Genomic DNA, 16,613 nt, shown 5'->3' with positions numbered 1-16,613 from the left:
AGATGGCCCACGCAATTTTTTTTTTTTTTTTTTTTTTGAAACAGGATCTCGCTTCTGTCCAGGCCGGAGTGCAGTGATGAAATTATAGCTCACTGCAGCCTTGACCTCCCAGGCTCAAGCGGTCTCCCACCTTAGCCTCCCTGATTAGATGGAATTACAAATACGCGCCACCACCCAGCCAACTTTTTTTTTTATAATTACTATCTGTAGAGACGAGGTCTCTTCGTGTTGCCTGCCAAGGCTGGTATCGAACACTTGGTCTCAAGTCATCCTCCTGTTTTGGCCTCCCAGAGTGCTGGGATTACAGGTGTGAGCCAGGGTGCTCAGCTCCATGCTTTTTTAAGGTTTTTAACTTTCCCCCTTCCCCTTCCTATCCAACTTTATGTGCTTGGCTTCTGTTAGCCTTCATTACTCTTCCTTAAAACCCAGCACATGAAGAGGTTGACATGGACATTTTGAATCAAAATAAAAATATACCTAACAAAGCAATTTCAGAGTCTATTTTTTTTTGTCTTTGGGGGGCATTCCACCTCTTACTTAACTGTATGTCTTATGATTTTTATATTTAGGAAATAAAAGTTGCTTTAACCCAGTATGTTATGTTCCTTTCCCCCTTCCTCCTTCTCTTAATAATTGTCAAACCCATTAGTGTCTCTGGGGATGTCCAATTGAAAATAAACATCTGGGGTAAGGAAAAGATGATGTAACCTCCCAGAGAAAGCCATATCATTTTAAAGCTTTGAATTCAAGAACTCGCTTGTTTCGTGGGGGACTATTATTCAGATTTCTGGTAGATTCAGCAGTGTGATAGAGCTCCCCAAACTATTACTCCCAAGTAATAACCTTCACTGTTAAATAATAACAATGCCGTCCCAGGTTTGTTTATAGTTTAACAAGTATTTTGATGTCAGTTATTCCTCTAATCCTTGTGACAATTCTTTTGAAGTCATTAGGAATCAGCACTCTCATTTAATAGTTTATTAATGAGTTCTTAGAGAAATTAAGTGGCTTATTCCTTATTTCACTACAGGCAAAAATGAGGGTAGCTGCTATTTTCAGCTCTTCTGACTCCTAGTCCACTGAGATTTTGGGGATAGTATTTAGTGCTATACTTTTTCTTGATTATAAAAGTAACATTCATTGTAGAAAGTAAAGAGGAAATAGGAAAATATAAAGATGGAAATTATAAGTGCTTTTATTCTCACCATCCATTTTACTGTATTTTCTTGAAGGTTCATAGATACATGTTTGTGTTTATGTGCAATTGTGTTTTCATGTATGTGAATTATCAAAAAATTGAGACCATACTGCTTTGCAACTAAATGAAAACAGATATGTGACAGTGATAATGAGAGTCACAGTGAGTGGATAATGTAACTTGGGTCTCATTTTCTGTTCTCTTCTCTGTTAAGAATCAAAGAACCAAATAGTACCAGGAGAAGCGTCAGCTCTTATTCAACCTCTATTTGTTCCCTTCTAATTTCAGAGAACATATTTCTGAGAACTTGAAACTGGAAAGAGGGAAACGTCTGGTCTCTCAGGGACAAGTAGATGTAGCAAAAAACAGGCAGGTGGATGTTAACTAGGACTATGAACGTCACTGCAGGTGCTTTCATATAGCCTACCAGATACCGCAAGACCTCTTGGCCAGCTCAGGAGTAAGCCACACAGTGCCACATTGAACAATAATAGGGCAAGGCAAAGGGCCATTGTTGTGTTGCGACTTAAACCACGGCAATGGGGATAGACAGAAGAGGGTCTCAAGGCCTGCTCCGCAGCTTAACTAGCCGTGTGGCATTAGGAGAGTCTCTGATCCTCAGCTATCCTTTCTGTAAAATTAGGGATAAATATATAATTTATGTAAACCTTTTTACAGTACCCAGCATATAGAAAGCATTTGTTAAGTGGAAATTTTTTTAATGTAGGATCGTCATACCACTTAGCAGTGTGGCATGTTCTGGCTTGCTTTTGTTGTATGTGGTAGCTGTTTTTCTACTGCTTTGGTGTGTTGGTAAAATCTCTGAATTCTGGCAGTGCCCGTTCTTATTATACAGACCCTGTTATCTTGCACAGAGTGTCTCCCCCAACCACTACGACATTCACTTAGCCAGACCTGCTAATTCAACTCAGAGAACCTTTATGAAGAGCCTACAGTGTTTCATTTGCTGTGGGAGACACTGGGTTTAAAAGGACAAATAAGAAGATGATTCTTCTCCCCAGGAATACAAGCAGAGAAGGAAACAAAAAGATGGAGTACTACACACCCAAATGGAATGCATGAAGTGTGACGTACACGGCTGGTGCAGGCTCACAAGATTGCGTGAGGACTCAGACCTCATCACGGAAGGGGGAAAAGGGACAGGAGCATCCCCTCATCTCCCTGTAGAAATATTCAAAAAGGAGGATATCAGGCATGCCGTGTATCAGAAATTTACCAAAAGCTTAAGCACATCATCCATTGTCTTCGTTTTCTCTGGAGAGAAAAAAAAGTATCTTAAGACTGTGATTATTGTTGCCTTCTAGGGAGAGGCATGGACAGTAGGCTCATCTAAGGACGTGTGTATATTCTACAGGACAGCAGGACAAGGTCATGAATACTTCCTGACTCTGTCTCTTGTCCATCCAGGTGCGTTGTTCTTTTTTCCTCTCACCCTCATATTTTTGTGTAAGCCAGATTTTGGAATTACAACAGTGAAGACAGTACAGATTCTGCCTTCATGGAGTTTCCAGCCTACCATTAGATACAGGAGGGTAGTGTGATTGAAAAGAGTCAAACTCTGTAAAATTTTTAAAGAGCCTCATTCTGAGCCAAATATGAGTGACCAAAGCCCATGCTACAGCCCCAGGAAATACTGAACACATGCCCAAGGTGATTGGAATACAGCTTGATTTTTGCACATAGTAGGGGGACAGAGCTATCGGCAGATATCGATACATGTAAGGTGGACATTGGTTTAGTCTGGAAAGATGGGACAACTTGAGGCAGGGGCTTCCAGGTCATAGATAGATTCAAAGATTTTCTGATTGGCAACTGATTGAAAGTTATTATCTGAAGACTTGGAATCAATAGAAAGAAGTGTCTGGGTTAAGAACAAGGTTCTTACTATGCAGATAAAGCCTTCAGGTATCAGGCTTTAGAGATAATAGATGTCAAGTATCTCAATCAGACCTAAAAGGTGCCAGACTCTTAAGCACCTTTTTCTGATTCAGAGTCTGGGTCGGGAAAGAACCTGGAAAGGGAAGGAGATTCTCTATAGAACGTAGATTTTTCCCATAAGAGACAGCTTTGCAGGAGCATTTCAAAATGTGTCAAAGAAATATATTTTGAAGTAAGATATTTAGATTTCTTTCAGGGCCTGCTATCTGTCATGTGATGCTATGCTAGAGTCAGGTTGGAATTTGGTATCTTATTGCAACAGTCTCTTCTGTCAGTCTTAAGATCTTTGTTTCAATGTGAATGTTGGTCACTTGTACCTGAATTTCAAAAGGAGGAGGGTATAATGAGGCATGTCCGGGTCCCCCTTCTCAACATGGCCAGAACTAGTTTTTCAGTTTTACTTTGGAATGCCCTTGGCTGAGAGGAGGGATCCATCTAGTTGGTTGCTGGGCCTACAATTCCATTCTTGGTTTACAGTAGGTACCAATTGACAATATTGCCTTGTTGAGGGTAAGTACAGAGTCTCATAAGAGAACACAGTAGGGTCTCCTCACCTAACCTGGTGAGTGAGTGAAGGTTTCCTGGGGGACAGGGTGTGAGAGCTGAGAAGTAAGTAAGGCTTGACTGCAGTGGAGGTAGTAGAGAGTTTGTCCCAGCCCAGAGAGCACCAGGTGCACAGGCTGTGCATTTAGAGAGAATGACAAGCCATTGGTACCATGGAATATTGAGGGGTTTTCAGCCCGGTGGGTTTTCAGTGGATAGGGGCCACTCAGTTGTTTCAGTACTGGGTCTGGGTGAGATACACATTCACCTGTAGTTGTGCCTTATACAAACACTGTGCCTGAGCCCTTTGGTTGTATTAATTTTCAAATAGAAAATGAACATCAGTACCAAAATAAAAAGAGCCTACAGAAGGGCTTGGGCATAAAATCTTTTGGTAAATAATTACCATGGAGCTCATTCTTATGCTAATGAAAGAAATTCCCTTTCTCTGAAGCTATTGAAAAAAAAATGCCTTGCTATTTTTAAAAAATGCACTTCTCTACGATGATCCAGAGGAGATTGATTCTCCCATTAAATGGGATTATCTCCAGACACCAGGGGCAAATCAGCCACAGAATTGTGTCTGGAAGGATGACTCCAGCTTTTGATAGAGTGGACTATGAAGCCTGAATGCCTGGGAATGAATCCAGGGTCCACCATTGTCTAACTTCAGATAAGTCACTAAACCTTTCTTAGCCATCCTGTAAATAGTGAATACATCATTCCCTACAGTGTAGGTTTGTGGTGACATTTAATAATGGTGCAGCTTAGGTGCCTCAAACAGTGCTTGGTGTGTAGGAAGTCAAACATAAGAGATGTTTGTGCTGGGGAAAATTAGCTCTATTAGTTTAAAAATGTATCTCTTAGGTGGCAAGTACCTGGCATAAAGTTTTAGGCCTTTGTGTCTTGGGGTATTTGAGTGTCTCAGTTCTTTGTGTAGGAGGGTTGAAGAATATCTTCTTCCTTTATATGTATTTGTTCCTCCTCTAAGGCCGCAAAATGAAAAGTGCCTCCTTGAATGGTCACAGTAAGGGTATCTTGGTTCTGGAAAATCTGTTACAAATTTTCTCCTCTCCACATTAAAGGATATCATTTTGCTACAAAGATCTGTATCACTGTGTAGCTCAGCAGTTCTTAAACTAGTTTGTTTTAACACTAGGACACTTTTTTTTTCCACTGTTGACATTTGACTAATGCTGAAAAAACAATGGAAAACTTTTCGTACCTTAGCACACAGTGCAAGGCAGTGGCACCAAGCCATTCTAGGAGTCATTGTATTTTTTGTTAGCTCACACTTGAATGTAAAATGAAAAATAAGTTTTACTTAGAATATTCTACATGAAGTAGTAGAAACGGTTAATATTATTAAATCTAGACCCTTGAGTATACATCTTTTTATTATGCAATGTGATAAAATGGGAAGTATTTCTAAAGCACTTTCACAGCATACTGAAGTATGATGGTTGTTTCAGGAAAAATCAATCATACTATTGTTTGAACTACAAGCTGGACTAGCAAATTTTTCATGGATCTCTCTTTTTAAATAAAAAAGAGTGATAGGCAAACTGTGTATTAGCCTGTTCTCGTGCTGCTAATAGCAACATACCTGAGACTAGGTAATTTATAAAGGAAGGGAGATTTAACAGACTCACAGTTCCACATGGCTAGGGAGGCCTTGCAATCATGGCAGAAGCTGAAGGAGGAGCAAAGGCATGTCTTACATGGGAGCAGGCAAAAAAGCATCTGCAGGCAAATTGCTCTTTATAAAAGCATCAGATCTCATGAGACTTATTCACTATCATGAGAACAGCACTGGCAAAACCCATCCCCATGATTCAATTGCCTCCCACTGGGTCCCATCCATGACACGTGGGGATTATGGGAACTACAATTCAAGATGAGATTTGGGTGAGGATACAGCCCAACCTTATCACTATGATTATGCAAACTTGGGTATTTGGCCAACATTTTCTTAAAAAATGAACAAAGTGAGCTTGTCATTTTAAGGAAAACAATTTGATAGTATTTGTTACCAATGATGAAATTTCAAGCATGAAGCAAACTTAGAATTTTAGAAAACTCATTATCTGCCTCTGCAGTGAGCTTAATAGCTTCCTAGAGCTCAGACTGTTCTGCTAAAAGTGGAGATGATATTAATGGATGTGATTTTTTAATATTTTCTAATGAATTGTGTCAACATTCAGAAGATTTGCATTGGTCAGGTAAACAATATTTCCAAATGACCAAGACATGCTTTATAAAATCATGCTGGCTAAAGATACATTGAAGTACAAGATGAGCAATAAATTTAGATGCAATAAAGTACAAAATTATATTAATACGGTTTGTTTCCACAATAGAAATAATCTCAAAATCTACCACTTCCTGAGTTTTAGTGTAATATCAAAGAACATCCACAATTATCTTGAAAAAGCTGTGAAAATATTTCATTCTTTTACAGCTACAGTATATATCTTTGTGAGATAGATCTTCTTTATATTTCAACCAAAATAAGAAATCACAAAAGATATAGGATTCATTTCTTTTTTATTAAGCCAAATAGGAGACTTGCAAAAATGTAAAACAATGTCATACTATTTTTTTATTTTGGTAATTATTTTTTATAGTTAGAATGAGATCTAATAGTTGATAGCACAACAGAGTCACTACAGTCAACAATAATTTCTTGTACATTTAAAATTAAGAGTATAATTTTTTGTAACACAAAGGATAAAAATAATTTGTATGTTAACAGATTAAATATCATGTTAAATTAACACATTTTTGTTTAATTTCTAATATGAACATGTCGATAGATAAAACCCACATAATAAAAGTTATTTGGAGTCCGCAGTAATTTTTAAGAGTACAAAGTGGTCCTGAATCTAAAAAGTTTGAGAATCTCTAGTATAGCCAAAGATACTTGCCCTACAAGGAGGATGTAGAAAAGAAGGTGGCTTTTTTTTTTTTTTTTTTTTTTTTTTTTTTAAGGCACAAGAGAGAAAGGTGGAAGAGGGAGAGGGATAGGAAACAGGAGGAGAAAATGCAGGGCAGGGAGGGAGGGAAATCTCCTGATGAGTTTTTATAGTCCTTTTTTGAACTGCCAAGTTCCCTTTCAAATTTGATATGCTAGAATTCTAAGGATATTTTACCTTTAATCCAGGATGCTCTGGGAGAAACAAAGACTGACAAACTTCAGATGGGGAGAGGGAGAGAAAAGGAGAGACAGCATGTGTGTAGTCAGTTGGAGGATTGTTATCTTGGACAAGTCACATTATTTCCTGAAGTGTACAATTGTATTAAAAAAAATTTAGTGTGGTTAGTTTATAATGGTTCCCAGATTCTCAAATTCCTTAGGTTAATGGGACAATTAATCTAAGGATGAAACCCTATACCAGATGACCTGCTAAATACTTACAGGAAAATTGGAAAAGTTTAACATCTGGACTAAAGCTATAACAATCTGGCAAATGTTGATGAGCTTGAACTTAATGAAGCTCTTAGTTCACCAAATAATTTAACAACTTGATAATATTCCCCTTGAAAAAGACCCTTCTAAATACAATTCTGTCTCGATGAACCAATTACTACTGTGGGCCACGTAAGGACCCTGAACTTGAATCATAGTTTTCTGTATGCTTATTCTTACTTTTTTGGTGTGTTCTGAACACTTTTGCATGTTTATTATAAATCCTTATGCCCATACAATCCTGTGTTATGAATAGAGAGAATATTATTATCTCCATTTCACACTTGAGTAGACCGAGGTATAGAGGGGTTAAGTGATTTGTTTGAGATCTCAGTGTGGCCTAATGGTTTGCTGAGCTCTTTGATCCCTGGCTTTGTAGCGTTCTTGTTCCCTGTGGGGAAATGAGCATTGTACATGTGAGTCTATTTGATAATATGGCAGAAAAAATGAAGCATAAAGAAGAACAAACTGCTTTCTATTCCCAGAGCTGTTGCTTAATTGGTATATGTCACTCTACAGAACGTGTTTTTTGTTTGTTTGTTTGTTTGTTTTTCTTCATCATATAAGACTATCCTTTGGGTTGAAATGTAGAAATTAAAAGAATGCATAAGATGCAAACAGAGTGGATTCCTGGCATGGAAAAGTTACTCAGTCATCCACCTGTCATCTCTAATAAAAGAGTCAGAGGTAGGAAAGTTCATTGTGTGCTAATATCTTCCAGTTTCATGGCTGTCTCTAAAGCGTGCATGTATTTTAGGTCTGTAAAGGTCAGAAGAAATGTTTCAGGGAGGCATATGTTTTAGGGTACAGGTGCCAAATGGGCAAAGAGGAGTTTAAAAAACAATGTGCATGGTGCAGAGGAGAGAAGATAGCAAGGAAACCTGCTTCAGGCTCTGGCACCTGCCGTTTCAGTGTTTCTCCCTAGGTCTCTGTTCCTGACTTCCTCCATTTCTGTCTATATTCTCTCTACATCACATCTATCTTCACCTCAACTGGTGGCTTGAATCACCTGCATTCTGTCTCCCATGTTCATACAGCAAAACATGCCCTCCCTCTAGACCTCAAGAACTGTGTATTCAATTGTTTTCTTGACATCCATCACCACTTGAAACTCTAGTGGACACCTTTAATTTAATATATGAAAAGAAGAACTCTTGACTTTTTTCTTGCAAACTTGCTTTCTATTTCAGTAAAGGACACCAGAATTCATCCAGTTTCTTTCTGTATGCTTATTCTTATATTTTTGTGTGTGTGTTCTGAACACTTTTGCATATTCACTATGAATTCTTATGCCCAAACAATCTCGTGTTACGAATAGAGAGAACATTATCATCCCCATTTCACACTTGAGTAGACTGAGGTGTAGAGGGGTTAAGTGATTTGAGGTCTCAATGTGGCCTAATTGTTTCAAATGCCTAGAATCAATTTTGATTCTTCTTCACCTTCTATCTTTCATCCAGTCCCTCAGCTAGTTCCCTTGGTGTAACCAACAAAATATGTCCTGAATCCATCCATTTCTCTTTTTCCTTGTAGCTATCTGGATCAGGCCTCTAAAGTTTTTACCAAGACTATTTGTAATAGACTCTAAAACTTTCCTTTCTCATTGCCCTCTTGTTCCCACTTCCAGTCTATTCTTCACTCATCTGTCAGAGCTTGCATTTGAGGCATAAACCACATCATGTCATTTCCATACTTCAAATTCCAGTGACTTTCCAATGAACTTGGAATAAGACTCATGCTCTGTATTGTGTCCTTCTATGCCCTGTGTGTAATTGAGCCCTGCCCTCTGCTAGTTCTTATCTTATGATGGAACACATGCCTTTTACTTTACTGGTCTGCAGTCTCACCATTCTTTCTGCTTTGGGGAAGTGGCCAAGTTTAATTTTGCCTGGGGCTTTTGCACTTGCTCTCCCCTCTGGCTGAAATGCTCTTCTGACAAATCTTTCCATAGATGGTTCCTAATCAGAGAAGACTTTTCTCACCTCACAAGCAATGTACCCCACTGCCTCTGCTAGTCACTTTCTAGGCTCTTAATCTACTACATTTTTCTTCTGGTACAGTAGAACTATCATCTCTTTCTTTATATACCATATTGTAAAAATGATTTGGAAAGTTGCTGGACTTTTACCCCTTGTGGACCCCATTGTTGGCATACTTTACTTCCATCTTTTCCCTTTAGAATATTCTAGCCTTTTGATAAAATCCAAAACCCCTTTATGCTAAAATGTCTGAATAAACTAGGTATTGATGGAATGCATCTCAAAATAATAGAAGTTATTTATGACAAATCCACAGCTGATATCATACTTAAGGGGCAAAAGCTGGAAGAATTCCCTTTGAAAACTGGTACAAGACAAAGATGCCTTCTCTCACTACTCCTATTCAACACAGTATTGGAAGTTCTGGCCAGGGCAATCAGGCAAGAGAAAGACATAAAACGTATTCAAATAGGAAGAGAGGAAGTCAAATTGTCTGTTTGTAGATGACATGATTGTATATTTAGAAAACCCCAATGTCTCAGTCCCAAATCTCCTTAAACTAATAAGCAACTTCAGCAAAGTCTCAGGATACAAAATCAATGTGCAAAATTCACAAGCATTTCTATAGACCAACAATAGACAAACAAATCATGAGAGCCAAATCATGAGTGAGAGAGAGAGCCAAATCATGAGTGAACTCCCATTCACAATTGCTACAAAGAATAAAATACCTAGGAATATAACTTACAAAGGATGGGAAGGACCTCTTCAAGGAGAACTACAAACCACTGCTCAAGGAAATAAGAGAGGACACAAACAAATGGAAAAACATTCCATGCTCATGGATAGGAAGAATCAATATCATGAAAATGGCCATAATGCTCAAAGTAATTTATAGATTCAGTGCCATCCCCATCAAGCTACCAATGACTTTCTTCACAGAATTGGAAAAAAACTACTTTAAGTTTCATATGGAACCATAAAATCTCACATCGCCAAGACAATCCTAAGCAAACAGAACAAAGCTGGAGGCATGACACTACCTGACTTTATACTACAAGGCTACGGTAACCAAAACAGCATGGTACTGGTACCAAAACAGATATATAGACCAATGGAACAGAACAGGCCACAGAAATAATGCCACACATCTATAACCATTTGGTCTTTGACAAACTTGACAAAAACAAGCAATGGGGAAAGGATTTCCTATTTTATAAATGGTATTGGGAAAACTGGCTAGCCATATGCAGAACACTGAAACTGGGCCCCATTCCTTACACCTTACAAAAGTTAACTCAAGATGGATTAAAGACCTAAATGTAAGACCTAAAACCATAAAAACCCTAGAAGAAAACCTAGGCAATACCATTCAGGACACAGGCATGGTCAAAGACTTCATGACTAAAACTCCAAAAGCAATGGCAACAAAAGGCAAAATTGACAAATGGGATCTAATTAAACTAAAGAGCTTTTGTACAGCAAAAGAAACTATTATTAGTGTGAACAGGCAACCTATAGAATGGGAGAAAATTTTTGCAATCTATCCATCTGACAATGGACTAATATCTAGAATCTGCAAGGAATTTAAACAAATTTACAAGAAAAAAAACCCATCAAAAAGTGGGTGAAAGATATGAACAGACACTCCTGAAAAGAAGACATTTATGCAGCCAACAAACATGAAAAAAAGGTCATCATCACTGGTCATTAGAGAAATGCAAATCAAAACCACAATGAGACACCATCTCACACCAGTTAGAATGGCGATCATTAAAAAGTCGGGAAACAACAGATGCTGGAGAGGATGTGGAGAAATAGGAATGCTTTTACACTGTTGGTGGGAGTGTAAATTAGTTCAACCATTATGGAAGACAGTGTGGCAATTCCTCAAGGATCTATAACCAGAAATACCGTTTGACCCAGCAATCCCATTACTGGGGATATACCCAAAGGATTATAAATCATGCTACTATAAAGACACATGCACATGTTTATTGCAGCACTATTGCCAAAAGCAAAGACTTGGAACCAACCTAAATGCCCATCAATGATAGACTGGAAAAAAAAATGTGGAACATATACACCATGGAATACTATGCAGCCATAAAAAGGATGAGTTTATGTCCTTTGCAGAGACATGGATGAAGCTAGAAACCATCATTCTCAGCAAACTGACACAGGAAGAGAAAACCAAACACCACATGTTCTTATTCTTAAGTGGGAGTTGAATAATAAGAACACATAGACAGAGGGAGGGGAACATCACACACCTGGGCCTGTCAGGGGGTAGGGAGCTAGGGGAGGAATAGCATTAGGATAAATACCTAATGTAGATGACAGGTTGGTTGCGGCAACCCACCATGGCACGTGTATACCTGTGTAACAAACCTGAACATTTTGTGCATGTATCCCAGAACTTAAAGTATAATTAAAACAAATAAACAAACAAAAAATGCATTATTGTTTCACAGAGCTATCTTCTGTTCTGTTCTTTGGTATGAGACTTACGACCATTTGATACTTGGATTTATGTTCATAAAGCAAGCTCTCAGACATGGTAAGTCTTGTGAGTTTTTAGAGTCAAGAGTAAAAGTATCTTATAATGCTTTAAATGCAACCAACAGAAACAAGATTGACAAAATACTGACGATTGTTGAAATTGGATTATGATTACATACGTATTCATGTTATATATTTGTGATGTTTGAAAATAGCTAAATAAATGTTTTTAATGTAAAAAAAAAGAGTATTCTAGCCCTGGATCAGTGCTGCTCTCTACTTCTCTCTGTGCATATCCAGGAGGCCAGGTTTTGCTGTGAAATCATCACATGGTTGTGGATGCTGGCACTCTTGCACACTCACAGCCTCTCATCTCAGATCAGTGACAGGTGCTGCCAGCAAATCTTTTATTTTTCCTGTTCTCCCACTACCTTCAACAACTATTGCACTTTCACCTCTTAGCACAAGGTCCCCATTTGATCCTCACTCCCTTCACTCTCCTCTGATTATTTTGCTCCCTTGGTCATCAAGAAGTGGAAGCGCTCAGAAATGCTCTGTCCTCCCCTCTACCTCCATACTTACCTATACACCCACACCCTTGGGCACCTCCCTCTCACCAGTCTCAAAGAACAACGCATTCTTCCTGCTGCCCTTTCTTGTGCACAGTTTTCCTTACCTCATACTACTATATTTTCTTTTAAAAGCTTGATTCAAGCTTGACTAAAGTCTCCCTTTTTTATTTTACTTTAAGTTCCATGATACATGTGCAGAACATGCAGGTGTGTTACATAGGTATACATGTGCCATGGTGGTTTGCTGCACCTATTGACCTATCTTCTGAGTTCCCTCCCTTCACCCCCCACCTCCCAACAGGCCCTGGTATGTGATGTTCCCCTCTCTGTGTCCATGTGTTCCCATTGTTCAACTCCCACTTATGAGTGAGAACATGCGGCGTTTGGTTTTCCGTTCTTGTGTTAGTTTGCTGACGTTGATGACTTCCAGCCTCATCCATGTCCCTGCAAATAACATGATCTCATTCCTTTATATGGATATCATTCCTTTTTATGGCTGCATAGAATTCCATGGTGTATATGTGCCACAGTTTCTTTATCCAGTCTATCATTGATGGGCATTTGGGTTGGTTCCAAGTCTTTGATGTTGTAAACAGTGCTGCAATAAACATACGTGTGTATGTGTCCTTATAGTAGAATGATTTATATTCCTTTGGGTAAATACCCAGTAATGGAATTGCTTGGTCAAATGATATTCCTGGCTCTAGATCCTTGAGGAATCACTACACTATCTTCCACAATCGTTGAACTAATTTACATTCTCACCAACAGTGTAAAAGCATTCCTATTTCTTCACAGCCTTGCCAGCATCTACTGTTTCTTGACTTTTTAATAATCATTATTCTGACTGGTGTGAGAAAGTCTCCCAGTTTTAAAAGCTAATATTAAGTCTTCACTATCTAGTGGACACTTTTATATTATTATCTCATTTAATCCCTAGATTCTCCTGGAGATACGGGAACTATGGCAAACCTTATTTTACAGCTGTACCCAAAGCCACACAGATAGTCAAGAAACAGAGCCAGGATTCAAATCCACAGTTGTCTTACTCTAAAGCCTATTTTACTACCAGGCTTAACAAACTTACAAAGTAAAATCTAAAAATAAGCCCAAATATCTTATCTCTTTTAATGAGTGTCTCCATATCTAATGCTTCAATAAAGAAACATATCAGTAGATGCAGCATGAAAGATTATAGAGAGGGGGAAATGACCCATCTATTTCACATCTTCCTATTTTTTCCTGGAGCTGCCTGGTACTAAATGGTTTTTAAATAGCAATTTAATCACCCACAGAGAGACCTGGATTTACAAATTTTCTTAGTGCACATCAGTGTTGTTACTCTTCCCCTGGTTTTGAAGGTTTGGTTTAGTTTGTGTATAAAATAATGGATGGATATAATTTGTAAGCACAACACAAATGACTAAATTTTAAAAGGAAAATGTGTTTATATACATTTTTTTCCTTTTAGTCTGTTTCTGTAGAGATTAAAAAATATCTGGCACCTGAAGCTATATTTGCAGCAGAGAGAAATCTTTTAAAATACATAGAGTCACAGAATGTTATAGCTGGAAGGGACACTGGGAGTTGATGACTGAAAATATACAAGTCTCAGTTTAGGATCTCGTAGCAGAGGAGCAGTTGTGTAGTGGATTGTGAATCATAGTTTATTCAGTATTGGAGGGATTACTAATTTCTAAGCCAATTTTCTTTCATTTATGCACTGTGAACAATAATAGTGCTTACCCAAGAGAGTAGTAGTGACAGTCTTCATATATAAATTGTTTAGCATAGCGCAATCCACATGTGCTCAAGACATGCCAGCTGTCGTCTTCCTCCTCCTCCTCTTTTCTTTCTTCTTCGGTGTTATCACTAAAATCTCAATGACAAAATCCTTTTTTAAAAAAAGCTTTCTAGGTATGCATATTATTTTCTCAATTCTGGAGAGAATTGGAATTTTTATCTGGGAAACGATTTTTTTCTAGGTTCCAATCAATGTCATTTTTTTTTCTTGCATTTTTAAACAAAACTAAGTTCTAACATTCTTGTGAATATCTGGACTTATTATTTTATCCCACCATTCCTTTAAGAACCACAGAGTGTTTCTCAGAGGTCACTCATTGGACTTAATATTCATGTACACATAATTATTTTATTCACCTCACAGAAAGCTAAGGTCAGCATTATCTCTAGTCTTCCCTTGAATAGATTAGCAAAGGGAAGTTTAATATCTTACTCTGTGTTATATAGCTTGTAAGACACAGACTCAGGATTTGAAATTTAAGCCATTTTAACTCTAAGCACAATGTGTATCCACTATGTCATGCCAAAAGGGACCAGTGCTACTTAATCTTCCTTCATAACTCTGTGAAGTTGGTTATTTGTTTTATGACATAGATTTCAAACCCTTCCATGATTAGGGTTTAACCCAACATGGCTACGTGCCCTCACTCAGATGTCTGAGAACTCCAGAATAGCCTATCATCACCTGAGTTTCAATTCCTAATCAGGCCCATGAACCATTCATTTCTAGATTCTGTCTCTCATGTGGAAATATTGTTGGCCAACAACTGTCTTCCTTGATGTCAACCTCAAATGGCAGAAACACCCTCCAAGTTGTAGAATTCCTAAGTTCTTATCAATTTCAATGAGCAGGAATTTTCTCATCTGTGAAAAGAGACCATGCTTCTACAGTATGAATATATCTAGTGCACTTACTCCATGAGGTAGATCATCCCTTTGGGCAGCTCTAGTTATGAACTGTTTATTTTTTAATTGCTGTTGTATTCCCTAGTAATCCATCACATCTATGTCATCCATGCATTTATTTCACAAGACATATTTCCTCCACATCTTGCTTCTGTTGTATTATTAACCTACAAGTACATCATCTTAGTGTACTGAAATTTTACCCATCATTCAGATTTCCAAAAGCTATTTTGGACATATTGCCTTTCCTGATTTTTTCATTTGACCCTATCTCTCCACTCCTTCCCAATCAGTGACAAACAAAGCAACTGAAAGTAATTGCACCTGCCCCTGAACTTTGTCAGCATTTTAGCTTTACCTCTCCTGTGAATTCATATGTTATATAATAATTTTCCTTGTACCTGTCTCTATCCTCTGGAATCAAAGCTTTAGCAAGATATTGATTATGATATCAATTAGAATGCTTTGAATTTCCAAGAAATAGAATAACCAACTAAAATTGACTTATACAGTAAAACATTTATAATCTCATTTAATAGAAGTTTGGAGCTAACAGTTGCAATGTAACAATTTAATTGCTCCATAATTGTGGACTTGGATTTTTTTTTTCTATGATTCACTTGCTTTACTCCTCAAGGACCCAGGCTGGTTGCCACAGTGCCAAACGCAGCTCCCCAGGGGTCAGTATTTGAGGAGGGATAACAGGTCTAGTGCCTCTACAAGCCTGTTTTTAATCTGGGAAGAAACTATTTCCCCAAAGCTTACCAGTAGAGTTCCTCTAATGTCTCATTAGCCAGAACTGATTTGCATGCCTGTCCCAAACCAATTGCTGGCAAAGAGGACTGAAATCATCACCACTGGTTTAGAGCAATCAAAGTTTAAGCCAATCCAAATGCATCCCCTGGGGTGGAAGGAGGGGCCCATCTTTGCTGAGCACGTTGCCATCGGTCTGACTGCTGAATAAAATTGGAGTTCTATTTATTAGCAATCGGGGAGGAAATGGCTCTGTTAAATAGAGTCAATAACATTTGAATATATTGAATCTATATTCAGTAGGTGAAATAATATTAGCTATAGCTTTGATTTAGCTAGCTCTGCATTTCTCACAATAGCTAGTAAGGTCTCAATTGGGTAGAACTGCTTTTTGGGACAAAATTGACTTCTTATATTCAACAAATATTAAATATCTATGACAGGCACTGTCCTAGAACTTAGATACACATGGTTAGTAAAATCAGATGGCATCCCTACCAACAATATAAAAATAATAGCTAACCTCACTATGTAGCAAGTAGAGTGCTAAAAACTTTACAGGCATTATCTTTATCTTCAACCCTATAGGATAGGTTCTATTAAAATCACTATTTTTTAATGAGAAAATTGTGACCCCACAAAGAATGTTACAAAGGTCACTGAGGTAAAATTCAAGTCAAGCTTTATTTAAACTCCTGTGAAATAAAGTGTGTGTGTATGTGTGCTTGTGTGTTAGAGAAATATAATTGCTTGTTGGAGTAGTAAGTTCTCTGACTTTGTTCCATGTAAAGTGCATATTTTATTATGTTCTCTCAGCTTTTATTTATGTTTTCTGAGTCTCAGTCTGTAGCCCATGCTGGAGTGCAGCGGCATGATCTCAGCTCACTGAAACATCTTGCCTTTCGGGTACAAGTGATTCTCGTGCCTCA

Source organism: Macaca mulatta, chromosome 6 (genome assembly GCF_049350105.2).
Source record: "Macaca mulatta isolate MMU2019108-1 chromosome 6, T2T-MMU8v2.0, whole genome shotgun sequence".
Taxonomy (NCBI): domain Eukaryota; kingdom Metazoa; phylum Chordata; class Mammalia; order Primates; family Cercopithecidae; genus Macaca; species Macaca mulatta.
The sequence above is the reverse complement of the archived record's forward strand: the minus strand, read 5'-3'. Positions refer to the sequence as shown.